General features: G+C 44.1%; 1 long non-coding RNA gene across 1 annotated transcript in view; it reads right to left on the bottom strand.

Moving 5' to 3' along the window:
* Positions 1–8,603, bottom strand: part of LOC129397129 (uncharacterized) — a 29,926-nt gene extending 21,323 nt beyond the window's left edge. The window contains exon 1 of the long non-coding RNA XR_008624306.2: positions 4,686–8,603. This is a non-coding gene — a long non-coding RNA (uncharacterized LOC129397129). The remainder of the gene's footprint in view (positions 1–4,685) is intronic.
* Positions 8,604–12,784: the final 4,181 nt, after the last annotated feature.

Here is a 12,784-nt window from a genome sequence, read left to right as displayed (position 1 = left end):
TCTTGGGGTGCCTGCCACTCCCATAGTCCTCTTCCCATGAGTTCCTCCCACTGTGGGCTGCCATGTTGGAACCATGATCATGTGACCACATGGCCACAGCTGATTGGACAGTGGATAGACAGCATGGCCAGTGCCTATTCTGCAGAATCACTCCTTGGGCAGTATGAATATGAAACAGAGAGAGGCAACTGAGTGGTTGGTCATGGGAAAAGAAACTGAACCTCCATCAGAGAGAAGTAATACTCAGAAACTACGAGTTGGAGAATCTGTGAATAGGTAGAGGCTGTAACTAGCAGAGGCCAGGAGGTAGAGGAAAGAGAAAGAGTAGGTTGCAAGCAGTCATAGTTATAGGGACAGGAGGCAGGGAAATTCTGGGCAGAAGAGGGTGAGTCCCCAGTGAGGGTCCAACCCTCAAGCCTGGAACCACAGCCCAAAGTGAGAACATGCATTCCTGTTTTCCTGCTCAAATGTTGCACTTTCCAAAACCACCCATGGCCTGCCCTGTCTCCCATCTTCTGTCCATAAAAACCCTAGGCTGCACTGTCAGAGAGGAGAAGAGGAGAAGTGCAGGACGTCAGAGACTACAGTTGGATGTCAGGGAGAAGCAGTTTGACTTCAGAGGGATGGCTTGATGGCATTGCTTCGGACAGGAGTCTAGCTGGGGATGGCTGGACTCCAGGGGAAGATCACCTTCCTGCTCCATCCCCTTTCCAGCTCCCCTTCCTGCTGAGAGCCGCTTTCATTGGCAATAAAATCTTTTGCATTCATCACCCTGTAATTCATTTGTACGATCCGATCTTTCCTGGACAGTGAACAAAAGCTCAGGTACCACAAGTGCAGATGCAGAAGACTGTCACACTGACCCTCTCACGGGCAGAAAGCAGCCATCTCACGTGAAAAGGCAGAGGGCTAACTGAGCTGTTAACACTTAAACTGTCCATGGACAGCAAAGCTAAAAGAGCACTGACTGTAACACTCCTTCTGAGGCTTCGGGAGTCATGGGTATTCCCTGCTAGATGCTGCCGCAAGGCCTACATGGAGTTTTGCTTCTGCTGGTGCCCAAAAGCAATCACCCTGGCTCCCACACCCACTCACCTGCATGCTACCTCCCATGAGGGGTTGAGTACAATGGGTTCAAGTGAGTGGAGTTTGCCCCCATTGGCACCAAAGCAGCTGGCTAGCTCCAGTGCCCACACTCCGGTTCCCACCCATGAAGGGGTCAGGGAAAATTTCCTGCTTCAGTAGGGACAATGGAAGACAGACCCTTAAGAGCTGAGTAAAGGTAAAGGCTAAGGGCATCAGAGGGCTCCTGCTGCTGAGGTGGTGATCACCCTAAGGCCACCCTTCCTGGACCACTTTCCTATTCCCATGAGGCCTGGCTGTAAAAATATTTCTGCGGTCCCTTTGAAGCTTGTGCATGTCATCTATATTCCATCCCTTACTCCAGAGCTGCCCTTATAATAAACACAGCTTACTTAAGCAACCACAGTACAGCTCAGTTTCTTAAAACCTAAGACTAACATACCTATCGTATGAACCTCTGGGTACTTCTACTCCCCTACTCTTACCTAAGTGCCATACACAACCCAGCTGCCAGTTAGCCCCAGTTGGGCCACTTGTGGTTCAACAAAGGACCCATCTTTCAAGACCCTGTGAAATAAATCAGAAATTATCACCTTTCAGGTGTTGAAATTGGCAGGTGTCTGGAAGGTGGGTGATGTGTGGTGTTTGGGGCTAGAAGACATAGCCAGTGACCTTCCACCACACTGCATTGAAAAGCTCTCTATTCCACCTCCTTAAAGCCCAGCCCTGCACAGCTCCCAACCTGGTAGATTAGGGCTGGAAAAGTAACCTAACAAGAGTTTGTGCCATCGTGGTAGAAAGAGAAAAGAAAAATCTCCACTAACTGGCTCTTCTCCCATCTCTCTCCCTCTTCTTGTCCCTCCCTATTCCCTGAGTCACAATGATATTGAAATTAGGCTAGTTAATAACCCTACGATGGCCTCTAAATGGTTGAGTTAAAGAAAGGGTCGCATGTCTCTCACTTTAAATTAAAAGCTAGAAATTTTTAAGTTTAATGAGGAAGGCATATTGAAAGCCAAGACAGGCTGAAAGCTATGCCTCTTGCACCAAACAGTCAGTCGAGAGTGCAAAAGATAAGTTCTTGAAGAAAATGAAAAGTACCACTCCAAAGAACACATGAAGATTAAAAAAGAAAAGTGAAACCTTATTATTAGCATTATTGCTGATATGGAGAAAGCATGAATGATCTGGATAAAGGATCAAACCAGCCACAATATTCCCTTAAGCTGAAGCCTAATCCAGGGCAAGGCCCTAACTCTCTTCAGTTCTATGAAGGCTGAGAGAGATGAGGAAGCTGCAGGAGAAAAGTTGAAAGCTAGCAGAGGTCGGTTCATGAGGTTTAAGGAAATAAGCTTTCTCTCTAACAGAAAAGTACAGAAACAGCAAGTGCTGAGTAAAAGCTGTAGCAAGTTATCCAGAAGATCAAACTGAGATATTGATGAAGGTGTTTACACTCAACAACAGATTTTCGATGTAGATGAAATGGCCTTCTGTTGGAATAAGACATTGTCTACGTCTTTCAGAGCTAGAAAGAAGTCAATGCCTGGCTTCAAAGCTTCAAAGGACAGGATGACTCTCTTGTTAGAAGCTAATGCAGCTGGTGACTTTAAGTTGAAGTCAATGCACATTTACCATTCCAAAAATGCTAGGGGCCTTAAGAATTATGTTAACTCTTAGCCTTTACTTTCTGCTATAAAAAAGAAAAAGAAAAAAAAGAAAAGAATTATGTGAACTCTACTCAATGTTTTATAAGTGGAATAACAAAGCCTGGCTGACAGCACATCTGTTTACAGCATGGTTTACTGAATTTTTTGAGTCCACTGTTAAGACTTACTGCTTAGAAAAAGAGATTCTTTTCACATTACAGCTTATTGACAATAGACCTGGTTCCCCAAGAGCTCCAATGGAGATGTCAAAGGAGATTAAATTTGTTTTCATGTCTGCTAACACAACATCCATTTTGCAACTCATAAGATCAAGGAGTAATTTCAACTTCGAAATCTTATTTAATAAATTCATTTCATAAGGCTATAGTTGCCATAAATAATGATTCCTCTGATGGATCTGGGCAAAGTAAATTGAAAATTTGGAAAACATTCATCACTCTGGATACCATTAAGAACATTTGTGATTCATGAGAGGAGGTGAAAATATCAACATTGGCCAGGCACGGTGGATCCTAACACTCTGGGAGACTGAGGTGAGAGGATTGCTTGAGCCCAGGAGTTTGAGACCAGCCTGGGCAACAGAGAGAGACCTTGTCATCTCAAAAAACAAACAAATAAACAAACAAACAAACCCACAATATTAATAAGAGTTTGAAACAATAGATGACTTTGAGGGGTTCAAGACTTCAGTGGAGGAAATAACTGCAGGTATGGTAGGAACAGCAAGAGAACACTAGAGAACTAGAATTAGAAGTGGAGTCTGAAGATGTGACTGAATTGCTGCAACCTCTTGATAAAACTTGAACGACTGAGTAGTAGCTTCTTATTGAACAAAGAAAGTGCTTTCTTGAGATAGAATCTACTCAACAAAGTATTCAGAATATTCCTAAATTAATTACTAAGGCAGCAGCAGAGTTTGAGAGTATTGAGCCCAATTTTGAAAAAAGTTATTCTGTGGATACAATGCTCTCAAACAGCATCACAAGCTACAGATAAATTTTTTGTAACAGGAAGAGCCAATTGATACAGCAAAGTTCATTGTTGTTTTATGTTAAGAAATTGCCACAGTGGCCCACAAATTCATCAGCCACCACCCTGATCAATCAGCAGCCATCAACATTGAGGGAAGACCCTCCACAAGCCAAAAGATTATGACTGGCTGAAGGCTCAGATGATCATTAGCATTTTTTAGCAATAAAGTATCTTTTAAAGTTAAGTAATTTAGACTGGTTTTCTAGACATAATGCTATTGCATACTCAATAAACCACAGTATAGTGTAAACATAACTTTCATATGTTTAACGTAACTGGGAAACAGAAACTTGTGTGACTCACTTGATTATGGTGGTCTGGATCTGAACCCTCGGTATCTCCCAGGTATGCTTGTACTTTCTCCACGGTTTTGTCCTTCAGCCTTCTTGTGGGAAATGGGAGAAATCACAGCTAATGGACACCGAGCTGATGCTTACCAAGCTATTACCATGTCCCGGGCATTGTCCTGAGTGTTTATCACATCCTGATCCTCACAGGAACCCTATGAGATTGGCCCATATTGGCCCCATTTAGAGATGGGACAATTGAGGCACAGAAAGATAACTTTTCGAAGATGGCACAGCTAGGAAGCCACAGAACTGAGATGTGAACCTGCAGGGGCCAACTTTAAAGGCCTGGATTCATCTTCAGGAGTTAACTACAGGATAAAAGCCCTCATCGTCCAACTGTGTGGGTCCAGGGAGCTCAGGGCCCTTCAGAGACAGAGAAGGTGGGCATTTTGTTTTCAAAGTTGTTGAAGTTTCCTCCCAAACATACTATCTAGTGTCTGCCTGATATTCCATCATGTAAACATACCATCACTTCAAACCATTTTCCTGATGTGAAACATTTATGCTGTTCCCAAGTCTTTGGTATTTTGGACAGGAATACCTTTGTACCTACTTCATGGTCTGGTGATCCCTCTCACTCCTTCCTTTTAAACTCTCTACAGCCTCTCTGGGCAACCTGTTGTGGTGGACCATGCCTCTTCATCCTCCTCCGTATTGTCCACCACCTGTGAACAGAACACACAGCAGAGATTCAGCAGTGGCCTCTACCTGTCAGAGCAGGGTTGCCAGGCAAAGTAGAGGAGGCCCAATTATATTTGAATTTCAGCTAAGTAAGCAATAATTTTTAGTATAAGTATGTCCCCAGTATTTCAGGGGACATACTTATACTAAAGATTGTTTTCTTGTTTATCTACAATCCACATTTAACTGGGCATCCTGTGTTTTTCTGGCAACCCCCTCTCAGAGGGCTTTCTTCTTCCTGCAACAGCAGTGTTAACCAGCTGAGCACTTTATTTCGTTTTTGCCATGGAAGAATTGATTGTCTTTTCCTCTGCTCAGGGTGGGGCAGTGGGGTGCTGGTGCATTTTAAGAATTGAAAATGCTTCAGCGCTTGCAACTTTCCCAAGCTGGTCTTCCCAGCCTCAGAATTGTTACTGTTACTTTTCTGCTTGGTTTAGGCTCTGAGTCCAGATTTGCCACGTTCTATCCCTTAGGCATTGAGAACTTATGAACTTACCTTTGCTTGCATCGGGGTTGTGTTCAGGGACCTCTCCTGGGTTAACTGGCATCCGGGGTCAGAGTGAGGTGGATGAGGAGAAACGCATCAGCCCTCAGCCCCTGGATACTCCGCCAGTGGCTTCACACCTGGGAGTCACAGACCCTGCTGAGTGAAGGTCAGCCACGCTGAACGGTCCTTTTGAGAATGGGCTTTTTAACCAGCAGAGAGAGTGGTCACCAATAGAACACCAGGCCTTGACGATTGGAGGACTTAGCACAAAAGAAGATGGGAGGGAGGACAGAGGACAGGGAAGCCTGCTTGGTGTCCTGTGGTGGTCCAGCAGAAGGACAGAAGTGTCCAGAGCGCTCCCAAACGGAGGCAAGCTGCATCTGCTCCAGGAAGCCTTTCTTGATAGAAAAAGAGGGGGCAGCATCCTCTCATTTATCCCCCGCCTCTCCCAGAGGGCATGCCTGGGCCAAGGCTCACCTGGCTTCATGTGTGATCTGTGTCTGTATTCACCCTACATCAGCTCAGTTCAACACATATTTCTGAGCACCTGCTATGTGCTAAGCACAGTACAAGGCTCACATTACAAAGAAAGATGCAGTCCCTTTCTTCAAGGAAACCACGTTCTCTTGTGGGAGGGAGATCCACAAAGAGAACATTTCAGTCTGTGAGCTGGGTGCTATGAGCATGCTACGGGCAGGGCCCCACGCAAGCCCAGACTGCAGGTCCAGGGACCTGCACCAGCGCCCTCCTGCCTGCCTGTGGTGAGATCTCCCCTCGCACAGACACCAGGAAGCAGTCATACCTGTCATTTCAAATCATGTATCTTAGTTTGGGTTGCTATAACAGAGTACCACAGTGGCTTATAAACAACAGAAATTTATTCCTCACAGTTCTGGAGGCTGGGTGTCCAAGATCAGGGTGGCAGATGGTTGGGTTCTGGTGGGGTCCCTCTTCTGGGTTGCAGACTGACAGCTTCTCTCTCTCTCTGTCTGGTTTTTTTTTTTTTTTTTTTTTGAGAGGGAGTTTTGCTCTTGTTGCCCTGGCTGGAGTGCAATGGTGCGATCTCGGCTCACCGCAACCTTCGCCTCCCAGGTTCGAGCAATTCTCCTGCCTCAGCCTCCTGAGTAGCTGGGATTACAGAGATGCGCCACGACGCCCGGCTAATTTTGTATTTTTAGTAGAGACAGAGTTTCACCATGTTGGTCAGGCTGATCTCGAACTCCCGACCTCAGGTGATCCACCCACCTTGGCCTCCCAAAGTGCTGGGATTACAGGGGTGAGCCACCGTGCCTGGCCCCCTTTTTTTTTTTTTTTAATTTTATTTGAGAGGGAGTCTTGCTCTGTCACCCAGGCTGGAGTGCAGTGGCACCAGCTCAGCTCACTGCAACCTCTGCCTCCTGGGTTCAAGCGATTCTCCTGCCTCAGCCTCCAGAGTAGCTGGGATTACAGGCACATGCCACCATGCCCAGCTAATTTTTGTATTTTTAGTAGAGATGAGGTTTCACCATGTTGGCCAGGCTGGTCTTGAACTCCCGACCTCAGGTGATCTGCCCATCTCGGCCTCTCAAAGTGCTGGGATTACAGGTGTGAACCACCACATCCAGCCACAGCTTCTTTGTGCCTTTACATGATGCAAAGAGAGCAAGAGAGTGCTCTGCAGTCTCTTTGCTAAGGGCACTAATCCCATTCATGAGGGCTCCATCCTCATGACCTAATTGCCGCCCAAAGCCCCACAGGATTTCCACACAGGAATTTGCGGGGGAGGGCACACACATTCAGACCGTAACACCATGAGATTGAGGAAACAAATACTTTTTAGTGCTCACATCTTCAGGAAATAACTTGGCACAGCCTACTCAGGGACACCTTTTGCCCACAGAAATCCAGCAAAGGAAATTGTTCAAAAGCTCATTACACACAAGCACCTACTGCATCCCTGGGCACCCTTTCCTCATCCATCTCTTCTTCTCTCTACCCGCAAACTGTCTGCCTGGGCTAGTTTGGGCTAATTACTGAGCAATAAAGTGTCTGATTTTTTATACAGTGGCTCTGTTCAGAGCTGCCAAAAACATTAAAAGTAGGGCCAGGGTAGGAGAGAAAAACATATTTTTTCATAATTTTACCTAGAAGATTCATTTGAGAGGGAGAAATAGGCTCACTGCCCTAACGAGAGAGTTGGATAAAAACAAATTCCTCATTAATTCTAAATATGTCAACTGGAGAAGGAGATTAAAGTGAGGACGACTGATGAATGGTGCTTCTGGGAACAGACGAAAGCACACCGAGGAAAGGGGATGGGGTCCCCAGTAGGCCCTCAGCAGAAACAGAGCTACCCTCACTAGCTCTGCAGGGACAGCAGCTCTGGAGGGTGCCCCTTGGAACAGGGGCACCATGCACTGGACACCCCCTCCCACGGCAGGGGCTGGCACTGCCCACTCAGCTGGCAAGACTATAGAGTGATGAGGACTTGGCTCTGATGAAGTTGGAGCTGGAGATGAAATACTGCGGGCTCTTGGCATCCTCCTAAGTGGCCTGGCAAGGTGTAGATAACAATAAGGGAGCATCCCCACTCAGTGTTTACTTTCAGCTGTCTCTAGTAGGCAAGTTGCAAATGTTCGCCTTTATTAACGCACGTGTCTTCTCATTACTCTGTGAAGCAGATGGGTCTATGGTGTCTTCAGGAAAGAAATGCTGGCTGGTTTCTTAGAGCAGCTTCGAATTCCAGCCCCTGGTACCATGCTCAGATTGCTGTGCAACTTAGAGGGGGCCCGTTGGCTCCTGCCAAAGTGGCAAGAGTTGAGTGTTGAGGGAGCGGTTGGCAGGACAGGTGGCCAACATCAAAGGAAAGCTGAGCTACTATTCAGAGCTGCTGTCTATCCAGGCTCTTTGTGGGATGCCCTCCGATTTACCTGTGGGTTCTCGTGGGAGCCCATGCAGGTGTGTTTTCTGTGTGCCCAGCCTCCCTTGTAGAACCAGTCCTCCCTACTCTTGGTCCAGATAATTCAGGTCAAGGGTGGGCACATGACCAGGATCAGGCCACTTACAATTGTATGTATTCCTGGGTATGTGACTCAAGCCAGAAAAGTCAGAATCAATTTAGGACCTTTCTGGAGGTATTGGAAGAGGGACTCTTTTTATGGTTTGCTAAGTTGGTGGAATGTAAAATATCTTTGCCATTGTTTGGGGAAAGCCTGCCTAGGAATAGAAACAATGTGAAAGAAAGCAGGGCTAAAATTGAGAGGTGGAATCCCAGTTACATGGTTTTAGTACTTGGGTCAAGCTGTGCCTGAAACCCATAAACTTTCCATTACCTGAGCCAATGCCACCTTTTTGCCTTAATCCAGCTTGGGTTTAGTTTCTATAGTTTACAACCAAAAGACCTCCGTTTCATACTCTAGGTATATAAACCGGGACATGTTCTATTTCTGAGACTCAGTTTTCTCACAGGTAAAATAGAGATAATATGCTCCATCTACAGCTATTGAAGACAGCCAGTCACAGGACCAAGAATATGATCTTTCCTTGGCCATATTAACCATTTTGGTCCTAGGTTTCTCTTGCAAAATGGGCTAACAAGACTGCTTGACCTCCCAGGAATGGAAGCAGTTGGGATAATGGATGTGGAAAGGAATCTGTACACTTATATGCAATTTTTTTTTCTGGGGGTAACCACATTAAAAAAAAACTTTTTATTTTTGAGATGATTGTGGATCCACATGCAGTGATAAGAAGCAACACGGACGGGCACCGTGGTTCACGCCTGTAATCCCAGCACTTCGGAGGCCAAGGCAGGTGGATCATGAGGTCGGGGGCTGGAGACCACCCTAGCCAACATGGTGAAACCCCGTTTCTACTAAAAATACAAAAATTAGCCAGATGTGGTGGCGCGCACCTGTAATCCCAGCTACTCAGGAGGCTGAGGCAGGAGAATCACTTGAACCCAGGAGGGGAAGGTTTCAGTGAGCCAAAATCACGCCACTGCACTCCAGCCTGGGTGAGCGAGCGAGACTCTATCTCAAAAAAAAAAAGAAAAAAGAAAAAAAAAAGAAGCAACACACCCTTCACCCGGTTTCCCCAGTGGTAACATCTTGCATTACTATAGTATAATAGCAGAATTAGGAAACTGGCATTGATGCAGTACATTGACCTTCGAATTTCACCACTTTTACATGCATGCAGCTGTGTGTGTGTGTGTGTGTGTGTGTGTGTGTGTGTGTATACTTAGTTCTATGCAATGTGAGTTCGTATGACCACCACCACAGTCAGAATATAGAATATAAGGATCCCTTATGCTATCCTGTTTTAGCCATGGTCTCCTCCTCCCCTCTCATCTTGCCAAACCCCTGACAGCCGCAAATCTGTTCTCCAGCTCTGCAATTTTATTATTTCAAAAATATTGTATACACAGAATCGTATGATAGGTAACTTTTGGAGATTGGCTCTTTTCACTCAGCATAACTCCACTGAGATCCATCCGACTTGCTGCATGTATCAGTAGCTTCTCCCTTTTATTGATGAATGGTGTTTCATGGTATGGACATAGCACAGTGTAATAGATTATTAAAAGGCATTTTGATTGTCTCCAGCTTTTCTGGCTATAACAAATTAAGTTGCTATGAACATTGTGTATAAATTTTTGTAAAAACACAAGATTTTGAAATGAAAATTTCTCTGGGATAAAGGCCCAAGAGTGTAATTGCTAGATAAGTCCATTTTTAGTTTTAAAAGAAACTGATAACCAGGCATGGTGGCTCATGCCTGTAATCCCAGCACTTTGGGAGGCTGAGACGGGCAGATCACTTGAGCCCAGGAGTTCAAGACCATCCTGGGCAACATGGCAAAATCCTGTCCTGACCCAAACAAAATACAAAAATTAGCTGGGCATGGTAACACACACCTGTAGTCCCAGCTACGTGGGGGGCTGAGGCAGGAGGATTGCTTGAGCCCAGGAGGTTGAGGCTGCAGTGAGCCATGATGGTGGCACTGCACTCCAGTCTGGGGGACAGAGTGAGAATCTGTCTCAAAAACACCAAGCCAAAATGAAACAAAAACCAAAAAACTGACAAACTATTTTTCAGAATGGCTGTACTATTTTTCATTTCCACCAGCAGTGTATAAGTGGTCTGATTTTTCTGCATCCTCAGCAGCATTTGGTGTTATCACTATATTTTATTTTACCCATTCTGGTAGGTGTGTGATGCTATCTCGTTGTACTTTTAATTGGTATTTTTCTAATGGCAAATGATGTTGAATATCTTTTCACAGGCTTGTTTCCCATCTGCACATCCTCTTCAGTGAAATGTCTGTTACACGTCTTTTTCCCATTTTTTAATTGGATTGTTGAGTTTTGAGAATTGTTATGTATTCTAGATACAAGTCCTTTGTCTAATATGTGATTTTCAAATAATTTTTCCCAATCTGTAGCTTGTCTTTCTTGTAAGCTTTCACAAGAAAAGCTTTTAATTTTGATAAGATTCAATTTATCAATTTCTTCTCTTTTTCTGAGACAGGGTCTCATTCTGTTGTCCAGGCTGCAGTGGCACGATCATGACTCACTGCAGCTTTGACCTCCCAGGCTCAAGCAATCCTGCCACCTCACCCTCCCGAGTAGCTGGGACTATAAGCACATGCCACCATGACTAGCTAATTTTTTAAAAATATATTTTTAGTAGAGAAAAGGTCTCTCTATGTTGCCCAGGCTGGTTTCAAACTGCTAAGCTCAAGCGATCCTCCTGCCTTAGCCTCCCAAAGTGCAGGGATTACAGGCATGAGCCACTACAGCTGGCGTCTCCCTAAGTATTTAGGTCTTCTTTGGTTTCTTTCATCAGCACTTTGTAATTTCAGCATAAGGATGCTGTGTATGTTTTGTTTGATTTGTTTGATAACTATTTCCCTTTCTTTGGGCAATTATTAATTGTGTTGCATTTTTAATTTTGGTTTCCACTTGTTCATTGTCAGTATATAGAAACGCAACTGATGTTTGTGTGTTGATCTCATATCCTGTGATCTTACTGAACTCAATTATTAGTCCTATGAGGTTTTTGTTTTGTTTTGTTTTGCAGATTCCTTGGGATTTCAATCATATTGTCTGCAAATAAAGACACTTCTATCTTCTCCTTTTTTACTCTAAATGACTTTTATTTCTTTTTTTCCCCTTATTGCAATGACTAAAACTTCCAGTACATTGTTGAATAAGAGTGGTGAGAGCAGGCATCCTTATCTTGTTCCCATCTTAGAAGGAGAGCATTCAATCTTTCACCATTGAGTATAATGTTAGCTTTAGGTTTTTGCAGATGATCTTTATGAGATCAAGCAAGTTCCCCTTTATTCCTAATGTACTGAGCGCCTTTAATCATTGATGGGTGTTGAAGTTGTCAAATGTTTTTCTATGTCAATGGATATGATCATATTTTTCTTCTTTGGCCTGTTGATATGGTGAATCACATTGACTAGCAAGTATTGAGCTAGCTGTACATATGTGGAATAAATGCCATGTGGTCACGGGATTTATACATTGTTAGATTCAATTGGCTAAAATTTTGTTCAGAACTTTTGCCCATATTTTAATTGGAATTTCTTTTACTGCTGAGTTTTGTGAGATTCATATATTCTAGATACAAGTTCTCTGTTAGATATATAGGTTGCAAATATTTTCTCCCAGTCTATAGCATGTATTTTCATCCTCCTTACAGGTCTTTTGCAGAGCAGAAGTTTTAAATTTAGGTAAGGTCAAATATATCAATCTGCTATGAACTGAATTGTGTCCTTCAAAAATTCCTATGTTGAAGCTCTAGCTCCCAATGAGACTCAGTGTGACTCTGTTTCGGCCTGAGGGGAGGTGATAAAGGTTAAATGAGGTCATAAGGGTAGGGCCTTAATTCCATAGGGTTGGTGCTTTTACAAGAAGAAGAGAGACAGGGGAAAGAGGAGCAACAAAGAAAGCTTTGAAAGAGCAGCCATTGACTTTGAGGAAGCTCAGGAAAGGACAGTGTCCAGGAAGTGGGAGAAGAAACTTTTTCAATATGGAGAGAGATCCTGATACTTCAGAAGCCCCTGATAATTCAAATCTTTTTATACAGAAACAACGAGCTATGCCTTGGGATCAACATCCAGAACAATCGAATGGAAATTGCAGTGAAGATGAACAAAAGGGAAAGCAGAAATGGAGAGAAGGAGGAGGAGAACCAGGCGGAAAGAGAAAGTGAGAAAAAGAAGAGGAAAATGAAAAGGAGCTGGAAGATGAACAGGAAAAAAAAGAGGAAAATGGAAATGAGAAACAGAAACAGTATGCCAAGAAGAGATTAGTCAGCAAATACCTGATGGACAATCTCTGGGCAAAGTTTAAGTTAAACAGGTGCCCCACAATACAAGAGAGTCTATCACTCTCATTTGAATTTGGCATGACACACAAACAGATATGTCAAAGGTTTTGTAAAAAGAGGAAGAAATATAACAAATAAATGTCCAAGAGAAAGCGTAAGAAA

The sequence above is a fragment of the Pan paniscus genome, chromosome 12 (genome assembly GCF_029289425.2).
Source record: "Pan paniscus chromosome 12, NHGRI_mPanPan1-v2.0_pri, whole genome shotgun sequence".
Lineage (NCBI taxonomy): Eukaryota > Metazoa > Chordata > Mammalia > Primates > Hominidae > Pan > Pan paniscus.
Note: the sequence above shows the minus strand (reverse complement) of the source record. Positions and strands in the feature narration are given on the sequence as shown.